The sequence below is a fragment of the Lactuca sativa genome, chromosome 9 (assembly GCF_002870075.4).
Source record: "Lactuca sativa cultivar Salinas chromosome 9, Lsat_Salinas_v11, whole genome shotgun sequence".
NCBI classification, from domain to species: domain Eukaryota; kingdom Viridiplantae; phylum Streptophyta; class Magnoliopsida; order Asterales; family Asteraceae; genus Lactuca; species Lactuca sativa.
Genome location: NC_056631.2, coordinates 119,616,240 through 119,636,568, shown reverse-complemented (window position 1 = coordinate 119,636,568; position 20,329 = coordinate 119,616,240).

The window sequence follows — 20,329 nt, the reverse complement described above, 5'->3', positions numbered from 1 at the left end:
ATTAATCTCTTTTAGTCACAAAACTAATTACCAATTAATTGTTGACTAATATTAATTAAACAATATGATTTTTCCTTTAATATATCATTCCCATAATATATTAATAAATCATATTTAACCCTTTCTTTCCATAGTTCATCCTATCAAGTTGCTTTGGTGAAGGAAACCCAAAAGGACCATGCACCATCGGGTCAAGTACATACCAAAATAGTTATGGACTTAGACATTAATCCAACAGTCTCCCACTTGGATAAGTCTAACAACTATTCTGCATATGACTTCAGATCCCGATCTGCAATCGTAGCTTTCCAAAGGCGCTGTCAACTCTGATCCTATCAGATACGCGTGTCCTTAGATAAGGGATCATATATTCCTCCATTCTAGATATCATATGAGATATGATTTCAAATCATTTTCTTTGTACTATATCTCGCTTCCCGATTTATGACGACTGACTAATTGAACAAATCAAATTAGCCCTAGCCCGGCCGAGGATTTACGTTTGTCATCACAAAATCATCGAGGGGCCCAAAGATATCGCTTTTATTCTACTTTGAATAAAAGGAACGGATAAACTTTGATACAATGCTTGGTTACACTCACTCACCGAATCACACACAACAATATGTTTTATAACACCAAGTTACTAGTGCGTTTACATATTATCAATGTGCAACCGATTCGCAAGATACAACTCACACATCTCGGTTTCAAGAATATAAGATGTTATCGTCTCACCAATCACTCGTGATACAATTCATGGAGTGATCCAAGTGAGCGTGGGTTTAATAGAATGCTCAAACTCATATTCATAAGCACTCATGAATGTTGCAGCAAACATTTGCTTATGTCTAATACTCTTTTAGACAATCCACAATCCAATTCACGACAGTCTTCATTCATATCTACTTCCAACATATGAACGACTGTGGCCCGTTCGAATAATTCGATTATTCTTAATAAATTCAATTATTCTGGAAGTCAAAACATGCAAATGTGAAACACAAGAATAATACTAATCCCATATGGCCTCAACCCTTTGAGCAAAAATAAAACACCTTTTATTTATCACCATATTGATTACTCATTATTTGTCGTTTCGGGTAATCAACTTCTTACTTGAATTATTACACTTGCCCCATGCTCCTAGCATGCACACAATGTTTACCTATGGTTCTTACTTTGTGAAATAGACCAAATTGAGCACATTTCCAATCATTCTCATTTCACAACTCCAACTCCTTTTTCATAAGTGAAAGAATATCAAATTCTTACTACTTATAAAATATGCTAGATTCTAACATTCTATGCAACGATCCTTTCGTAATGTCACTACACCAAAGTCACAAAGACTATTGCCAATGATATTACAAAGTCCTCTATCGGACATTGTTACAAGACAATTCCTTAGATATGATGTCTCTCACTCAAAGTACATTCCTTTGAACATCCTTTTGCATAAAAGTTTCTAATCTAGACATAGATTTTCAATATTCAATTTCCAATATGGACACACTTCCATATTTTCCATATGACAACTCATTCTTAATAGAATCTTATCCATTCGTAATGATGTCGATATGGTCCATCCAATATGGAAACATTTCCATAATTTTCATATGATACTTCCAACTACTCACAAGCGACCAATCCTCGTCGAACTTTGGATTGTCCTTTGATAGTTGTTTAATTATTTTAGTCAAAACCGATTTTTGTCCTTTTTCCCTCTAAATGCGCTAGACATTTGGAAAATTTTAGAATGATCAAACATTAAAGCATTTGCAATCGATCCTATACCCGAAGCATATGGGACACGACACATAATGTTTTATTTGCTATGTTCTCAAAATTCGAATTGTGAAGAGGAATGTCGTAATCATAATCGAAATTTTAAGAACACACTATGTACCTTTGACTAAATTTTATTAACTTTTCACAACCTAAGCCTTTAGATTTGAAATGAAGCATAATATTCTCTCCCTTAATTATAGCAAAACAACTTTACAACCCTTACGACTTTGGAAGGTATAACTCTTGTTTTCTATAATTAATATTGCCAACTTGCAATACTTTCCATAATAATCATACACTCATAACTTTTATGCTCCCACTATCATGATGATTACTATAAAACATAGCACTTATGCTCCCACTAGCTTCGACATGTATTCATAAACATCTTAACTTTCAGAAAAAAACAATAGCTATTGAATTTCTTAAGTACATGTTTCTAATACTTAATGCTTTGATAATCTTTTATCAAGGCCTCTTAAACTTATACACCTTTGCCTTAGATATTTCATATGTGTGTGTAAACAATTGCTAAACCTCACAATTCAAATCATGGAAAGGGATTCCGTAACCATAATTGAATTCGAGAATGCAACTTTACAATCACTATCTTCTTAAAATCTTTCTTAGTGAAAGCATTTCCTCACAATCATTTTCATGAAGGAGGAAATCTTATGACACTTAGATTTAAACAGTGTATGTGTTCCTATCCATGTGAATTTGTCAAAACTAAAGTTTACGACAAATTCAAACTCATATGGACCGAACTTTCTTAATCTTGATTTCTTGCCTTATGGTAGCACAGCTGCCCACCATGTCTTCCAAGTAGTTAAGCAGCTCACCCTTTCCTATCAATGTACTTTCCATTGATCAAGGTCCTTGCCTTTTATGCATTCAAATGAGAACTCATAGGACTCACATGCATAATTAACTCGATTGGATTGGCATAGAAACAAAATAATGTCAACACGATAGGTTGTAAACCTCAACTTGTGTGCTAGTGATGATCGATAAGGTTTATTTGATTTGTTCTTGAAACCTTTCAAGACTATTAGGACTCGCACTGACTCCTTGACATATACAATTCTCTTGTCAATAAGCATTTCTTGACAAACAAATATTCAAGAGTTAGTGTAGCTTTTATCAAAACTCTTCATAAATTGGTCCTAGTTGGTCTTTGTCTTATCCAAGACATCACAACTTTCCACATTTGATGAATGTTATAAACCTTCTTAATACTTTTCACTCATTGTCACAATCTTAACTTTAAGACTTGTTTTCGGAACGAAGTATGATTGACTTCTTGATTTAACCATTTCTTCAATTCTTGATTCCTCTTCTTAGACATACAATTGTACTAAGACTCACTTAGAGGATCAATTGAGATATGGTTCTTAATCATTAAGACCTATCATTATGCATAAAAGGTACTCTCCCATCTTCTTAGAATGGAGAAACTTTTATCTTTCTGCCTACTTGATTCTTCTTATTCGTTCTGCTATTGATCTAAACCCTTTAATCAATTCAGAATTACACTTAATCTTGTAAGTATAATCATATTTACTAAACCTTTAGTAAATCATGACGAATATCATTGTTACTCTTATGGTGGACTTGATCAACATGCAACATTGTGTGCTCGATCTCTTAGCCCTTCACTTGACACTTTGTCAATGAATTTGTCTAATTTCCAAATATGAAATTTCTCATTCATCGTGCAACCAAGTTGCGTGATTCCAAATTTCTGTCCAATTGAAACTTTGGGCGATGAGAAACTCTCCCTATTTGATAAATTCTCAACTTTCCATAAATAACATAATAAGAACCAAATCCATTATTGTTAATAATAGAAACATTTTAACATCAATTTTTCATACACGCCATTGCAAGGATAAATAAATAAAATTTAAAATCAAAATTTATTTTATTGCGGAAAAATTTGTCCTTACAATGTAATTCATTGAAAAACTTATGCTAATACATCTTTCTTAGCAATCTAACTCTAACTCTAAGTAGTAGCTGAAGTATCTAATCTTCGAGAAATACGATCGAAATCCATTCCTTCATGGTTAGATTCTGCTCACTTCTTCCTTTAAGCTCCCTTTCTTTTCTTCGATTCTACAAAACATCAATTGTAATCTTATCACATTATGTATTAAGAATCTAGAATGAAGCTTAAAAGAGTTAGTCAATGGATTTTACCTATATTAGAGCCATACGTTTCGACTCTCCCATATCTTAGATCTCTTAGGTAAATGGGGCTGCTTCGTCACCAATGCCCTTTCTCTTGGCAATAAAAGCAAATCGAATCTTTTGGAACAGGACATGGAACTACTTCAGACATCGCCTTTCTCTTGTGATCAAACTTTTCGATCATAGCATGTCTTTCGTTGCCATTGTCTATATCCATAGAGGTCTCGAAGGCAGATTCACCAATCAACTTTGCTTTTCTATTGCGCCAAATCATTGCTGATTCAGCAACAATAAGCATATAGGTGAGATCTATAAGGGTCACGTCGTAGTTCATCATATAGTACTCTCTTACAAACTCACTATATGAGTTAGGAAGTGACAGAAGAACCCAATCAACAGCCATTTCCTCACAGACAACGGATCCCAACATTCTTAACCTATCAAGGTGTGACTTCATCCTAGGACGTGTGCACACACCGGCTTTCCTTCTTTATGTTTACTTGCCAAAAGGGCTTGAGTGATCTTGAACTTTTCAAGCCTTTGAACTTGTGGGTTAGGGAGAATAATTGGAGGAGGAGGAGGAAGTGAAGCATGATCTCTTGTTCCTCGATCGAATCGTGGAATATCATCTTCATGTGGAATGCTTGTTCCAAGGGATTTGAGAAGACCATAGTTGTCAAACTTTGACATCTACAAAACGGGAGAAAACAAATTCAAGTTAGTTGATTGATAGAGTCCTTAATAAATCACCCAAATGAGATACTAAGGCTAGGACCCAACACAATATTCTACAACTCGGGAGAGGGATGCCGTAACCCTAATTGCAGAGTATTTGAAGGTAAGTGAATGACGATTCACTAATTTCCACCACGAAAAACGAAAAAGAATTTAAGTTTTAAATCTATGAAAACTCCTAGATCCTTTGAGATTCATTGAACTTTCAATGGCATGTTTAAATCTCGATATGCCCCTCTAGTTTGTGACTGGGATGCCGAGGATCACAAAGCGGGTGTGAATAACCATGCAAACTACATGGTGCCCTCACATGTTACAGTCACCTATTCGATGTGCCGGTAAACCACACACGCTCCACCGAACTATGACAAACATTGAGTCACCCTTTGATACCTTTGCTTAGAACCATTTAGTGTGCCGGTAAACCACACACGCTCCACTAACGTCTTTGCAAGGGCACAAAGTGTAATTTCATGGAATTGCATCAATTCACTTTGCCTAAGTAACTAAGATTGGGAATTTTATGAAAACATTTAGTTACTTTAATAATTCATTATACTTAAAATGGAAGGTTTCGTCCTATCCTACCCGTTCGGCTAACGACCCTCCACTAGTCAAGAGTGCGGTGGGTAAGAGTGGATACCCATTCAATCGCCATTTTATAGGCAATTTCCTTAAACACCCCTTATAGACCAGCTTCGTGAATGAGGCCTACTAATGGTAAGACTGACTTTTACTCATACATATATATAATGTTAGACTTTTAATGTTATATATAGTATAAGGTGTATTTTACACTTTTAAAATACTAGGTGGTCAAATTTAACAATTATACTTTTAATTCAATTAAATTGTAAACCTAAACTTTTATGGATTTATTAAATCTCTATTAATTATACACCTTAATTAATTAATAAAACCATAAGGGTGTGATTTGAACTTTTTCAAAACAATACTAGAGTTTTAGAATTTAACATTCCTAATTAAACTTTTAATCAACTTTTAAATTCCAAAACTTGAGGGCAAGTTTTGAAACATTTCAAACATTAGAGTTTAGAATTTAAATACACATCAAAATTAAACCATTTAATCAAAATTTAAATTCCAAAACTTGAGGGCAAGTTTTGAAACCTTTTTCAAAACATTAGGGTTTTAACTATTTAAATTTCAAAACAACAAAACTATCGGGTTCAAATTTAAACTATAAAACCTAAAAGGGAAAATATGAAACATTTCATAACAACAAGGATCAAATAACAAATAATTCAAATTAACATTTCATCACATAATTATCCATATTTGATTTATTTAATGATTTCTTGCAAAACAATTTATCAATTTACTCAAAATAATTAATCAATTATCTTATAAGGAAACAATTATCTTATTAATTGATAAATATCTTCAATTAGATCAAAAATATAGTCATATATATCAAAAAATCGGATTTATATTGATCTAATATGATAAGGTAACTATCCATAAGCAAAAACAGCAAGAAATCGCGAAATACCCTCCATCTGACGAGTTGACTCGTCGAGTCAGGCTTGGACTCGTCGAGTCAGCATGGACTCGGCGAGTTTAGCTATGGACTCGGCGAGTCCAGCCTCCAGAAACCCAAAAAACAAATTTTCCATTTACACAATGCATCAATACAATTGAAACCAAGCTAAGCTCTGATACCACTGATGGGTTTTGGTCATAAGACATCTTATGTGCTCATATAAACCCTAATGCTTGGATCTAGGTTTCTCTGTTGTACATGCTTTGAATCCAAGACTATAAACCCTAATTCAAGCATATGGAAATCAATATTAACATATAATTAGGTTTAAGATGGTACCTTGATTGTTATGTAGCAATAACAATCCCCATTCCTCCTTGAATTGACTTTGGAAGGCTTAGAGTCACAAGTGTCACTCCTCTAATGGCTCACAAACACCATAAGCAAGAGGATGAAGAGGAGAGAGGATGGAGGCTGCCTAAAACGTGTTCTAACCCTAGAAAAGAAGTTCCCCACGTTTTTGAGCCTTAAGGGTTCTATATATAGTGAGGCTATTAGGATTATCTAACAAGGAAACCCTAATTTGGTTGCTTAAGCCCTAAGCAATCCATAGACTCCTTTAATTAAGCCCTTGGACGATTTCCTTATGGGCTTCCCATAAGAATTTGTCCACCTCTTGATTTAAGACAATCCATGGCCCAAATTGCAATTATCTTATAATTACAATTCCAGTCCCTTAAGTTTAATTAATCTCTTTTAGTCACAAAACTAATTACCAATTAATTATTGACTAATATTAATTAAACAATATGATTTTTCCTTTAATATATCATTCCCATAATATATTAATAAATCATATTTAATGCTTTCTTTCCATAATTCATCCTATCAAGTTGCTTTGGTGAAGGCAACCCAAAAGGACCATGCACCATCGGGTCAAGTACATACCAAAATAGTTATGGACTTAGACATTAATCCAACACTCCTGACCCTGATCTTGATCCCGATCCTGATCCGGATCCCGAAGCAACACGTCTCGTCACCACCATAGTGCAAACAGACTCAATGTCTCAGACAGATCATATAATGATGGAAGACCAATTACCCTCAAACCCTAGGGGTTATGACTTCCTTGATACGCGTATGGGTCCTGTGCTTTCAGTAGTATGGGCCCCTACTACCTTCCACGCCTACCCATATTTGTGCCAAGTATCACCACAACGCCCTAAACTGTATTTAACATAATCTGCGCTCATCCCGCACTAACATGGGACATCGCCTAACTAGTAACTGATCCTGTAGTTCCGCACCACTCGCATATCCATGAAACTTCCATCATCCCCTGCAGCGCTAGTGTACACTGGCTGCGCATAGTGCTGGACTCGATATACTTTTGAATATCCGATCCTACACTAAGGTCGAATCAGACATTCTTAGGCTATAAGATCTTGACTATCCACAGCCGTGGTGCATACACTAAACACAATTATGATGTGAATCCCATATACAAGGAACCCTAGGCTAATAGGTATCATACAATCAGGCCAATCTATCATGCGATTCCTGACATACCTAGCCTAGCACTAGCATGCTGTTCTAATCATATCAGAATATCAAATAACTGTATGGTATTTTGGGGCTTACTTATAGGCTCCGGCTGATCGTACCTTCTGCATCCTCCATCATTTATTTTGAAAACCATTTTTAAAACTATTTCCCAAAAATCTCCTCGGTTTGAGACTGGATTCACACGAGTGTTCCTCCAATTCGCTCAAACCAAGGCTCTGATACCAACTTGTAATAGCCATAAATTTACGCCAAATTTAAACTTTTAATACTACAAAAGAGTCAAATAGTATTTGTTTTTACAAAACATTTCCAATACATTTATCATCAGAGTGTCCCAAAATAGATCATGAGGATGAGGAGCGGTACGGTCACACCTTCGCCTTCCTTCGCTCTCCTGAAGTACCTAAAACAATAAACTGAAAACTGTAAGCCCGAGGGCTTAATAAGCAACCCGCAAAATACCAATACCACACTGGCAGAAACCATAGCCATACGAACAATCAAACAACAGACATACTGGGCCATCGGCCGGACTGGTCCGCCCTACTGGGCCTACAGTCTATCTGAATCTATCCCGAGCCTTCGGCATGACTAGTCCGTTGCGTGGGCCTACAGTCTCCCCGGACCGCTCAGAGGGTGTGTTGGCCTTCAGCACAAAGCAGGACCGCCTCATCCCAGCCAACAAGTAACTAACCATGTACACATACTATCATATACTGGCATGTACACATAGCAAACATATTTATCTCATTGACCATCAATCATAGAGTTACATTCATAGCTAGAGTATCGACCTAACAGGTCACTAACATACCATTCCTCACAGGGCATATAAGCATAACATACTATCTATCCTGATTCCAATCCAACATATCAGAATCTTATGCAACATACCATAACTACCGATCTCTAGTATAACAACCATCCTAAGCAGGATAAATTCTAGCAAAGCAATAACATAACACCCATCCTAAACCAGGATGAAATCTAACATGGAAATAACAAGGCAACCATCCTAACCTAGGATGTAAACCATAAAGGGCCGGCCTTGGTGCCGTAGACCCTATCGATATAGTGAGGATAACTCACCTCGCAAATGTCGATAAAAATGCGAACTCTAACTATCGGATCACTTGACACCGGCTCCACCACATATAACCATAGCACAATATACTCATAAGTTCTTACTCTTATGAGACACCCCATAACCTACTAGTCAATGCCTGATCAAGGTCGAAGTCCTTGGTCAAGGTCAACACTTCATGTTGACCTCAACTCGCCGAGTCTTTGAAGCACACACCAACTTGCCGAGTCATCGGGGTGACTCATCGAGTTCCTTCAAATCCTGATCAGCTCTCAAGGCCACCCTTCGAGTTTCCTCCTTGCAACTCGACGGGTATACATGCAAACACGTACTTGGCTAAAACTCATACAACTCGCCGAGTTGTTCTTCAACTCGTCGAGTTTCATGACCAACTTCATCTAACTCGCCGAGTTGTTCAACCAACTCGTCGAGTTCACGGCTTCCTTCAACTATTTGCCGAGTTGTTCATCCAACTCGCTGGGTCCAATGCATATCTTCATATGACTCGCCGAGTCGGCTTTGCGACTCGCCGAGTTCCTTCAGTCAACTTAAAATGCAGATGTCTATAAGCCATGGCAAGGTCCCAAATTGTAGATCTAGCTTCCTTAAGCCTACTTATCACGTAAATTTTCAAACTTTACGTGCATGCATTGCCTTACAAGCTCCAAATGCCAAAACCAAGCCCTTAATGGATTCTCATGGACCAAGGGGACCTTACACTCGACTAAAGCTAGAACTTTATGCTCAAATAATCCAAAGGGGGTCCAGATTTGAAGTTACAACTTCAGATCTTGCCCATAGATTGCCATACCAACTTGATCCCCTTTCAAAAACCCTAAAACTCATTCAAAGATGAGGTCTAACTGAAATAATTGAGGGAAATAGTCAATTACCTTCCCAAGAGATGTCCACAGAATAAGAAATCGGATCTCTTCCCAGCTCCTTGCCAAAATCACTTGATTCACCAAACTTTTCCACCAACAATCCTCTCTCAAACTTCAAGACACAAAGGGCGCACACACACACAAGATAGAGATGCAAAGGGGCTACAAAAGAACTGAGAGAGGCTTGAGCTTCTTTAAATAGGGGTGCAAACCTTGGAACTTAGGGTTTCACTCTCTAGCTCCTACTCGCCGAGGACTCGCCGAGTAGGCCACTTAATTCGCGATCCGACCCGCTGCTACTCGACGAGTAGGAAAACCAACTCGTCGAGTAGGGCCAAAACCCAAAAATGTTTTTATTTAAATTATTACCTGAAAATCGGGGCATTAAAACAATTCCAAGGAAACAAAGTCTCAAATTCAAAGAACATTCCTTGAACATTCTTCTTGCATTAAAGTTACTAACTCACACATAGATCTTAACATTTAACTCCCATTATGGAGACATTTCCATGATATCCATATGAAAATCCATTTTTAATAGAATCCTATTTATTTAGAATTATATCAATAAGGTCCATCCATTACTATACTTCCAACTATCCACAAACAACCAATCTTCGGTAAACCTTAGATTGTCATTGACAGTCATTTAACAACTTTGTTCATGTCTGGTTCCAGTCATTTTTCCCTCTTAGTGCGCTAGGCATTAGGAAAAATCAGAACAGGTGAATATTAAAGCATATGCAATCGATCCTATACCCGAAGCATATAGGATACGATTCATAATATCTCACATAAAGACCTGACAGTCTCTTGCTATAATATTTCCATATATTGAATCACTTCAACATGATATCCATATATGTCTATAACTAAGTTCCATTAAAAATTCAATCAAAGCTTTTAGATTTGAAATGAAGTATAAATGCCCTCTCCCTTAAGCCTTACTATTGCGAAACAGTTTCCAAATTTTGTGACTTTGCAAATTTAGAACTTTGTTTCCTATAAATAGCATTGCTAACTTGCAACACTTAACATAATAATCACGCTCCCACTAGTATAACAATTATGTTCTTACCACCATAACAATTATGCTCCCCGCTAGATTTGACATGTACTCAAAAATCAACTGGACTTCTAGAAATCAATGCCTATTGACTTTCTTGCCAAAGTTCAGATTTTTGATACGTGGTGCTTCGATAAGTCTTTATCTAGACTTCTCAAGCTCATACATCATTCATTAGATATCTCATGTGTATGTCTAAACATTTTACGAACTTATATCAAGAAGTTTGGAATGTTCAAACTATTTTCCATTTCTCACAATTCGAACTGTGAATACGGATGTCATAATCATAATCGAATTCGAGAACACAATTATCACAACTGCTGATTTTAATCCTTTAAAATCTACTAGTGAAAGCATTTCCTCACAATCATTTTCATGAAGTAGAGAGAAACCTATTGCCACTTAGATTTTATTATGTATGTGTTCCTATCCATGTGAACTTGTCATTTCCAACCACTATCATAAGACAAGGTTTATGACACATTCAAAATCATATGGACTAAACCTGCTTATTCTTAATTTCTTGCCATCCGGTAGCTCAAAGGCCTACCAGTGCTTCCAGGTTATTGAGCAGCTCACCCATACATATCAATGTACTTTCACTGATCAATGTGCTTTTCCTTTATGTAATCAAATGAGTACTCATAGAACTCACATGCATAGTCAACTTAAGTGGAATAGGCACAAAAATGAGAATATGTCAACACGATAGGTTGTTAACCTCAGGCCATGTGCTAGTAATAACTAAAAGGTTTATTCCTGATTAGTTCTTGAAACTATTCAAGTCCATTAAGACTCCCACTGACCTCTTGGCATATAAGATTCTCTGTCAAAGAACATTTCTCAACAAGAAATTATTCAATAGTTAGTGTGGGTTCTTATCAAGAAACACTTCATATAATTGGTCTTAGTTGGTCTTTGTTTTATTCAAAACATCACATCTACCAAATTCAAATGTGCAAGAGTTAGAAAACATTTCTACTCCATGTTTAATGAGGTGTTATAAACCTATTTAGAACATGTTACTCAAAGCAATTTCTAGAGTATGAATATAAAACATGATCTTGGAGCGCAGTATGACTCATCTTCTTGAACCATTTTAACAATTTCCCCGATTCCTCTTCTTAGCCATACAAATGTACTAAGGTGTCCTTAGAGGACCAATTGTGAGATGGTTCCATAATCATTAGGATGATCATAACACACGATACTAAAGTACTCTTATTTCCTTTCAGATTGGAGAAATTTTTATCTTTCTGCCTAATTGATTCTGCCTATTCGTTCTGCTATACATTGAAAATTTTCAAGGTTTTAGAATTACACTTAATATTCTAAGCATAACCATATTTAATGAACCTACAATAAATCATGACGAATAGACTTATCATCCTTTGTGGTGGATTTGACCAGTCCACGTCAATGTGTACTAGATCCTTTAGTCTTTCACTTGACTCACATATACATGGGAACAAGGAATTAGCCTTAACTTCCCAAAGATCTAGATTCTCATACATCACACAATTTAATATTGCATGCTTCCAAGTTTCTGTCTAATTGAAACTTGGGCGATGAGAATCTTAACTCATTTGGTAAATTATGACACTACCACAAACACTATATCTAAGAATCAAATCCATTTAAACATTGCTAACAATAGAAATATAAACACCAATTTTCATTAATGTCATTGCAAGGAAACGTAAAATAAGATAAAAATCAAAATTTATTTTGTTGATAAAGTGCGGAAAAACTTGTCCTTACGACGCAAATACAAATGAAAACTATGTTTCTAAATATTTCTAAGCAATCTATCATAACTTCTAAGTAGTAGCTCAAAAATCTGATCCTCGAACCGTGTGATTGAAATCCATCTTTTCACAATCAGATTCAGCTTGCTCTTCTTTTAAGATTTCTTCTTTCTCTTTGATCCTACAAAACATCAAAATGCAATCTTATAACATCATGTATTAAGAATCTATAGAGTTAGATAGTGGATATACCCAAAGTAGAGCCATACAATTTGACTTTATCATCCTTGCGATCTTACAGGTAAATACGGCAGCTTTGCATCCAATACTCCTTCTCTTGGCAATAAAAACAAGTGGACTCTTTTGGAATGGTACATGGGACTATCTTAGAATCATCATTTCTCTTTCTAATAGGAAGAGAAAACTTTTCTAGGCTTCCAATGTTGCCACTGCCAATGTCCATGGAACTTTGGGAGATTGATCCTTTAGACTCTTTTGCTTGACCAGTGCTCTTCAGCATTTCTACTTCAGCAGCAATAAGTAATTCTGTTAGATCAATAAGGGTCACTTCATGATCTGTCATATAGTAGTCCTTAACAAACTGACCATATGAATCGGGAATTGACTGAAGAACCAAGTCAACAGCCAGCTCCTTCGGGAAAATGACACCCAACATTCCCAGTCTGTCAACGTGCGACTTCATGTTTAGTGTGCACATACAAAGTTTCCATCTTTATGTTTGCATGCCAATAGGACTTTAGTAACCTTCAACTTTTCAAGTTGATGAAAATGTGGGTCAGGGAGAATTACTAGAGGAGGTGGAGAAAAAGAAGAATGATTTCCCATTCCACCAATTCACGGAGAAGAGATTGATCTTTCACCTTGATCGACACATGGAAGATCATCTTCATACGGAAAGCTTTTTGAAGGTAGGTAAATGAAGATTTACCAATCCTCATATAACACCCAAATGAAATATTAAGGCTAGGACCCAACACAATAATTCACAATTCGGAAGAGGGATGTCGTAATCCAATTGTAAATTATTTGAAGGTAGGTAAATGAAGATTTACCAATTCCACCACGAAAACAAAATTTTAAACGAATTAGGTTTTAGATGAAAATCCTAGATCCATGGATATTCATTGAAATTTTCAATGACTTGTTTAATCTCGATTATGCCCTTCAAGTTTGTGACTGGGATACCGAGGATTACAAACAAGGTGTGAATAACCATGCAAATTGGCTTGGTACTCTCGGTGTCATTTATCACCTAGTCAATTTGTCGGTTAACCACACACACTCCATTTATCAATGATAATGTATCAGCTACCCATTGCCATCCTTCATTAGTCCCATATTAGTGTGCCGGTTAACCACACACGCTCCACTAATGACCAACAAGGTGCAATGTGCAATTTCATGAGTTAGCACCAAATTCACATTTTCCTAAAGTAACTAAGATTGAGAATTTATAACAGCGTTTAGTTACTTTATAATTCATTATACTTATTAATGAGAGTTTAATGTCCTATCCTACCAGTTCGGCTAACGACCATCCACTAGTCAAGGGTGCGGTGGGTAAGAGTGGATACCCAATGACGGTCATTTTACAGGCCACTTCCTTAAACACCCCTTATAGACCAACTTCGTGAATGAGGCCTACTAACGGTAAGGCTGACCTTTTTACTTATACACACACACACACACACACACACACACATATATATATATATATATATATATATATATATATATATATATATATATAATTAAACTTTTAATCTTATATAGTATAAGGGTGTATTTTATACATTTAAAATACTATGTGTCTTACTATTTTAATAAACTAATCTTTTAATTTAATTAAATTTAAACATATCTATGGATTTAATAATAGTCTTTTAATTAAAACACTTAATTAATTAATTAATAAAATCCATGATGGTGTATTTTTAAACTACTAAAAATATTAGGGTTTTACCATTTAAATTACCAAAAATTAAAACTTTTAATTTCAAATTCAAACTATAAAACCAAAAGGGTGTAATTTGAAACTTTTCAAAATCTAGGTTAAATCTTTGAATCAAAATATTTTTATATTATCCATATTTAACCAAATCCATTAATTTTGATAAGGATATGATGATACTAATCAGAAAAATCAATTTTGGGTAATAAAAAAGAGTTATGGTAATTATCCAAATCAAAATCTGATCAGAAAATCAAAATTTTAGGAGGCAGATGAGTCAACTCGTCAAGTTGCCAAATGAACTCGTCGAGTTCACTGGTCAGAAAGCAGATTTCGTTTTTCTACAGCTTCGAACAATTCACTCTTGCATCTAATCAATTGAAAAACATTCTAGGCTCTAATACCACTGATGGGTTCTGAGCATATCTACATTCCTATGTGATCATGCAACCCTAATTTCTTTGGATCTAACTTTTTCTCTATTAAACATGCAAATATGAACACCAAAGCAATAACCCTAGATCTATTATATACAATTTCAAAATTCTCATATATATTAGGGTTAGAAGATCACCTCACTTGTTATATTGTAATAATAAGAACAATCTTGACTTGATCTTGACTTCTGAAAGCCTAGTGCCCCAAATGTTACACCTCTAATGGAGTTACAAACACGGGTGTTGTTAATGGCACCCTATAAAACTAAAGTCAAATTTAAAAACATAATTATTACCTATAAATAACCGTTAAAACCATAAAATACATTACTGGCCCTTTACTTATATATTAATTTTTGTTTTGCTACCTTTGAATTTAAAAAATTTCAAATTAATATATAAGTTGATAAATAATCAGATACTATTAGTATTGCATTTATGGTTATATATATATATATATATATATATATATATATATATATATATATATATATATATATATATATATATATATATATATATATATAATATTATGTTTTGCTCCATTTAATTTTAAAAAAGTTTTTCTCTCTCTCTCTCTCTCTCTCTATATATATATATATATATATATATATATATATATATATATATATATATATAAAGTGTTGCAGAAGTCGTTAGATTTTCTAGGTCGGTCGAATAGCGAATAGCGAGAAGTGAATACCTAGGGAGTACTCGAATTGAGTAAATTATATAGAAAATTTTGAGAAAATTATATATAACAAATATCATAAATTTATTAAATATTACAGAAAAATAGATGAATATCAATAACAAATATAGTTTTTTATTAAAATAATATAAATTTTCAATTTTGAATGATTTGACTAAGTTTGTTCGAGTTTGATCGATTTTTTCCGAGTTGGTCGAGTTGGACCGAGTTTGACAAATTTTCTCAGAGTTGGTCCCAAACAGGGGCGGAAGCATGATTTTCAGTAGGAGTTGCAAGGGAGGGTTAGGGGTTGCACGGTAGTAGAAAAATAAAATTTTCATAAACTTTTCAAAAACTTTTCCACTACGGCCGGAAAAGTTAGGGGTTGCCGGTGCCACCATGGACCACCCCTAGGTTCGCCCCTGGTCCCAAATTTGACTGATTTCGTGTTTTTTCCCCGATTATTAGATAACCTCCTCGACATATAATTGATTCCGAGTTTTTCCTAATTTTTAGATAAACTAATAATACAAATATTAATACAAAATTTGAAAACAAATAGGGTGTAATTTGAATCTTTTTAATACGTGAATGTGTATGTAATAAAGAAAAGGCCAAAATTATATAATTTAAAACTTTTTATATGGTATAATTGGATATATTTATACAAATTAAGGTGCTAATAAAAGACGGAAGTTTAAATCGGGTGTCAATTTATTTATTTTAATATAAAATAAAAAGATGTTTGTGTAAATATAATAAACTAAAGGGGAAAATTGTGAATATATAACATAATATGCTAATATAGGTAGAATAAATTTTAAAATAATATAAAAAATAGTCAACGTGTCAAATCAGTAGGTTAATTATGTAAGTTTTGGGTGCAGATAACACCCCCCCCCCCCCCCCCCAACACCCAATGCAAAGAATGATGACGAAGAGAAGAGGAAATTGGGCAGGGCTCTTCCAAAGATAAGATTGGACGAAAATCCAAGAAAGAGGGTCTTTAAATAGTTGTGGCTGCTCTGGTTTTCAGGTGCAAACCGTAATACCTTGCTTAGGAACCAAGCAGCCAATGGACCTCCCTTTTGGAAGGCATTGGACGATTTGTATAGGGCCTCCCTATAGAAATTCGTCCACCCTATTCCAAGGGAGTCCAACAGCTCAGTTTGCAACTATCAACGATTTGCCAAACAACCCCTCCATTATTAATCAGTTCCTTTGATCCCAAAATTAATATCAAATTAATTTCTGATTAATTACTAATTAATAATTTAATTTCCAAATAATATATTAATCTTGTAATATATTAATAAAATCATTCTGAGTACCAATTTATTATACATATGATAAATCCTACTCTCTCTCTCTCCACTAGTCATCATATCAAGTTGTATGAGTGAAGGCATCCCAAAAGGACCATGCTACAAATCAAATCAAGTACATACCAAATATAGTTATGATCTTAGATACCTAATCCAACAGTAATGACCTTTGTAGTTTTGTATGTTGATGACATACTTATTATAGGAAACAATGTTCCAACTTCACAAGAAGTGAAGTCTTGGCTTGAAAAATGTTTCGCTATGAATGATCTAGGTGAGGAAACATACATTCTTGGAATAAGGATTTACAGAGATAGGTAGAGACATTTTTTGGGGCTTAAAAAGAGTGCCTACTTGGATAAATTATTGAAACGACTCAATATGGAGAATTCCAAGAAAGTGGATTTATCCATGCATCATTCTGTCAAATTGAGAACAACTCAATGTCATAGTCATCATAACAAAATAAATGCAATGAGTCAAGTCCCATATGCTTTAGCTATAGGATCGATCATGTATGTTATGATGTGTACTCGCTTTGACGTGGCTTATGCTTTGAGCATGGTTAGTAGATATTAGGGAAATCCTTGTGCAACTCATTGGATAGCAATGAATAAACATATTTAAGTATTTGCGAAAAAAAGAAGAATATATGATCTTAGTTTCCAATGGAGAAGATGAAATTAAAGTGATTAGTCATAGTGATGCGAACTTTCAAATAGATCAGGATAATAGTTATTTTCAATATGGTTGGGTATTTCTATTGAATGGTGGAGCAGTAAATTGGAAGAGTTCCAAGCAGCAAAAGGTGGCTGATTCTACTTGTGAATAAGAATACATCACAATAAGCATGGCGGATAAGGCAACAACATGGTTAAAGAATTTCATTGGAGATCTTGGAGAAGTTCCAACAATCTAAGAGCCCACGAAGATTTTCTGCGACAACGAAGGGCTGTTGCTTTGACTAAAGAGCTAAAGGATCATGGGAGATCAAAGAACATTAAAAGAAAATACCAATATATCCGACATCAAGTTGAAGAAGGAAAACTCTTGGTAAACCGTGTATCATCAGAATAGAATCATGCTGATCCTCTCACAAAGGGTTTAAGTAAGATGAAGCATTTTGAGGTTGCTTGGAGCAATGAGCTAAGAGGTGATTTTAGATTTTAGTAGTTAGTTGATATTTTTTAAACAATGTAATAATAATAAGTTATAATTGTTTTTGGTAATTAAATAATAGTGAATTCTTTATGAGTTGAAACATCCGCTGCTGTGAACAACTCAGGGTAATGCTCCCACATCTCTGCCTTGGGTTCCTAAGTGTAGCACCTGATTCTTGGTATGTATTTTTATTTAAGTCTTTTGCATTTTTGGCCTGGGACTCAGCGAGTTGAAGGATCAACTCGCCGAGTAGAAGCGGGATGGGACGCAGGATTTAAGTATTGGACTCGTCGAGCGACGAGTAGGCCCTGACTAGACAAAAACCCTAATCTGAGGGTTTGCACCCTATTTAATCATCTCGTTCAGCCACCACTCGTCCCAATTGCTCCCAGAAACCCTCCATAGCAAACCCTAAGTGTTTTGGTGCAAGATCTAAGACTTTTGAGTGATTTTTTTGGGTTTTGACCTCAAGGAAGAAGGAATAGCTTAGAAGGATCAAGAGGACACTGAAGGATTCGATTTTGGTTCATCATTTGCAGTCTTTGAAAGGTATAAAGTCTATACCTTGCTTGTTCAATTGTTAGATCCCTTTCTGGGGAAGATTTAGGGTTTTTTAAGCCATATGAGGTAGCCAACCATGATTGCAAACATGGTTGGGGGTGAAGACTTCAGATCTAAGTCTTGGGAGGAGTCACAAGACAAGTTTTGGTTGCTTTTGCACTCAAGGAAGGTCTCATGCATCATAAGAGCCATTTTAGAGCCTTTTAGGCTCAAAAGTCCCATGCATGCACGTAAAGTTCGTAACTTTACGTGCTAGATCGAGTTTAGGGAATTTGATCTATCATTTGGTCAAAGGTTGTACATCATAAATCGAGGATATAGAACGTGGACGTTATCTGCTCGGCGAGTCCGTTCTTGGGACTCGACGAGTCAAAGGCATAAAGTCCCATATCTATTGAGGGTCAAATGAACTCAGTTGGGTGTTATAAGGGTTGTAGAAGGTCTGAAGGAGTGACCCAACGTATTGGACTTAGTCTTAGACCTGGTGTTCATAGGACTCGACGAGTGCTAGAACAGACTCGGCGAGTCCAAGGAAATCTCCCAAAACATGAAGATGAACTCAACGAGTTGTTCATACAACTCGGCGAGTCAAGGACAAGACTTGTTAATCAGATGAAGGTGAACTCGACGAGTTGTTCATACAACTCGGCGAGTCGGATGAAGGTTCATTCGATGTTCATGTAGAAGAGGAACTCATCGAGTCGTTGCCAAACTTGACGAGTCAAGTCGTGGATAAGGACGGGTAAAGGGTTAGGGACTCGACGAGTTGATGGCCCAACTTGGTGAGTCGGGTCAACTGGAAGTTGACATTGACATGGACTTGGTTGGGGGTAAAATAGTCATTTTACCCTAAGAGTAGATACCGGATTCTGACTGAGTGTTTTGTGGCGATTATAGTCGGAGGATTTCTGGAGCAGCAGCAGACAGAGGTTTCCCGCACAAATTATCAGCAACTAATCGTACGAGGTGAGTTACCTTCTAGTAGCGGTGGGTCTACAGCCACAATGTTGGCCCACCAGTAGGATTTGTATGTTAGATGATTGCCTTTGTGATATCATCTAGGTTTGCTACTACCTGATATGTTATATGCTGGCATGATATGTTATATGTGATAGTAGTAGAGTTCGGTTGTTAGGACCGAAGGGTAGGTCAGACACCCCATATATGTTTGACAGTATGTGATGATATGTTTATATGTTGGCATGATATGTTACATGTGATAGTGGTAGTAGGAGGGGAATAGTCCCCAAGTTCGGTTGTTAGGACCGAAGGGTAGTTCGGACATCCATATATGTCTGATAGTATGTTTATGTTATGATATATGTGATAGTAGCAGTAGGGGGTGGAATAGTCCCCGAGGGTCAGTTGTTAGGACCGACGGGTAGGTCAGCACCCTAGAATGGCTTGACATGGGTAGGTCAGCACCCCAGAATGGCTTGACATGGGTAGGACGGCACCCCAGAATGGCCGCATGGGTAGGTCGGCACCACAGAATGGCCATACGGGTAGGTCGGGACCCCATAATGGTCGGCAGTATGTATGCTATGTGATTGTAAGGTATGTGGTACGATGGGGGGACTCACTAAGCTTCGTGCTTACAGTTTA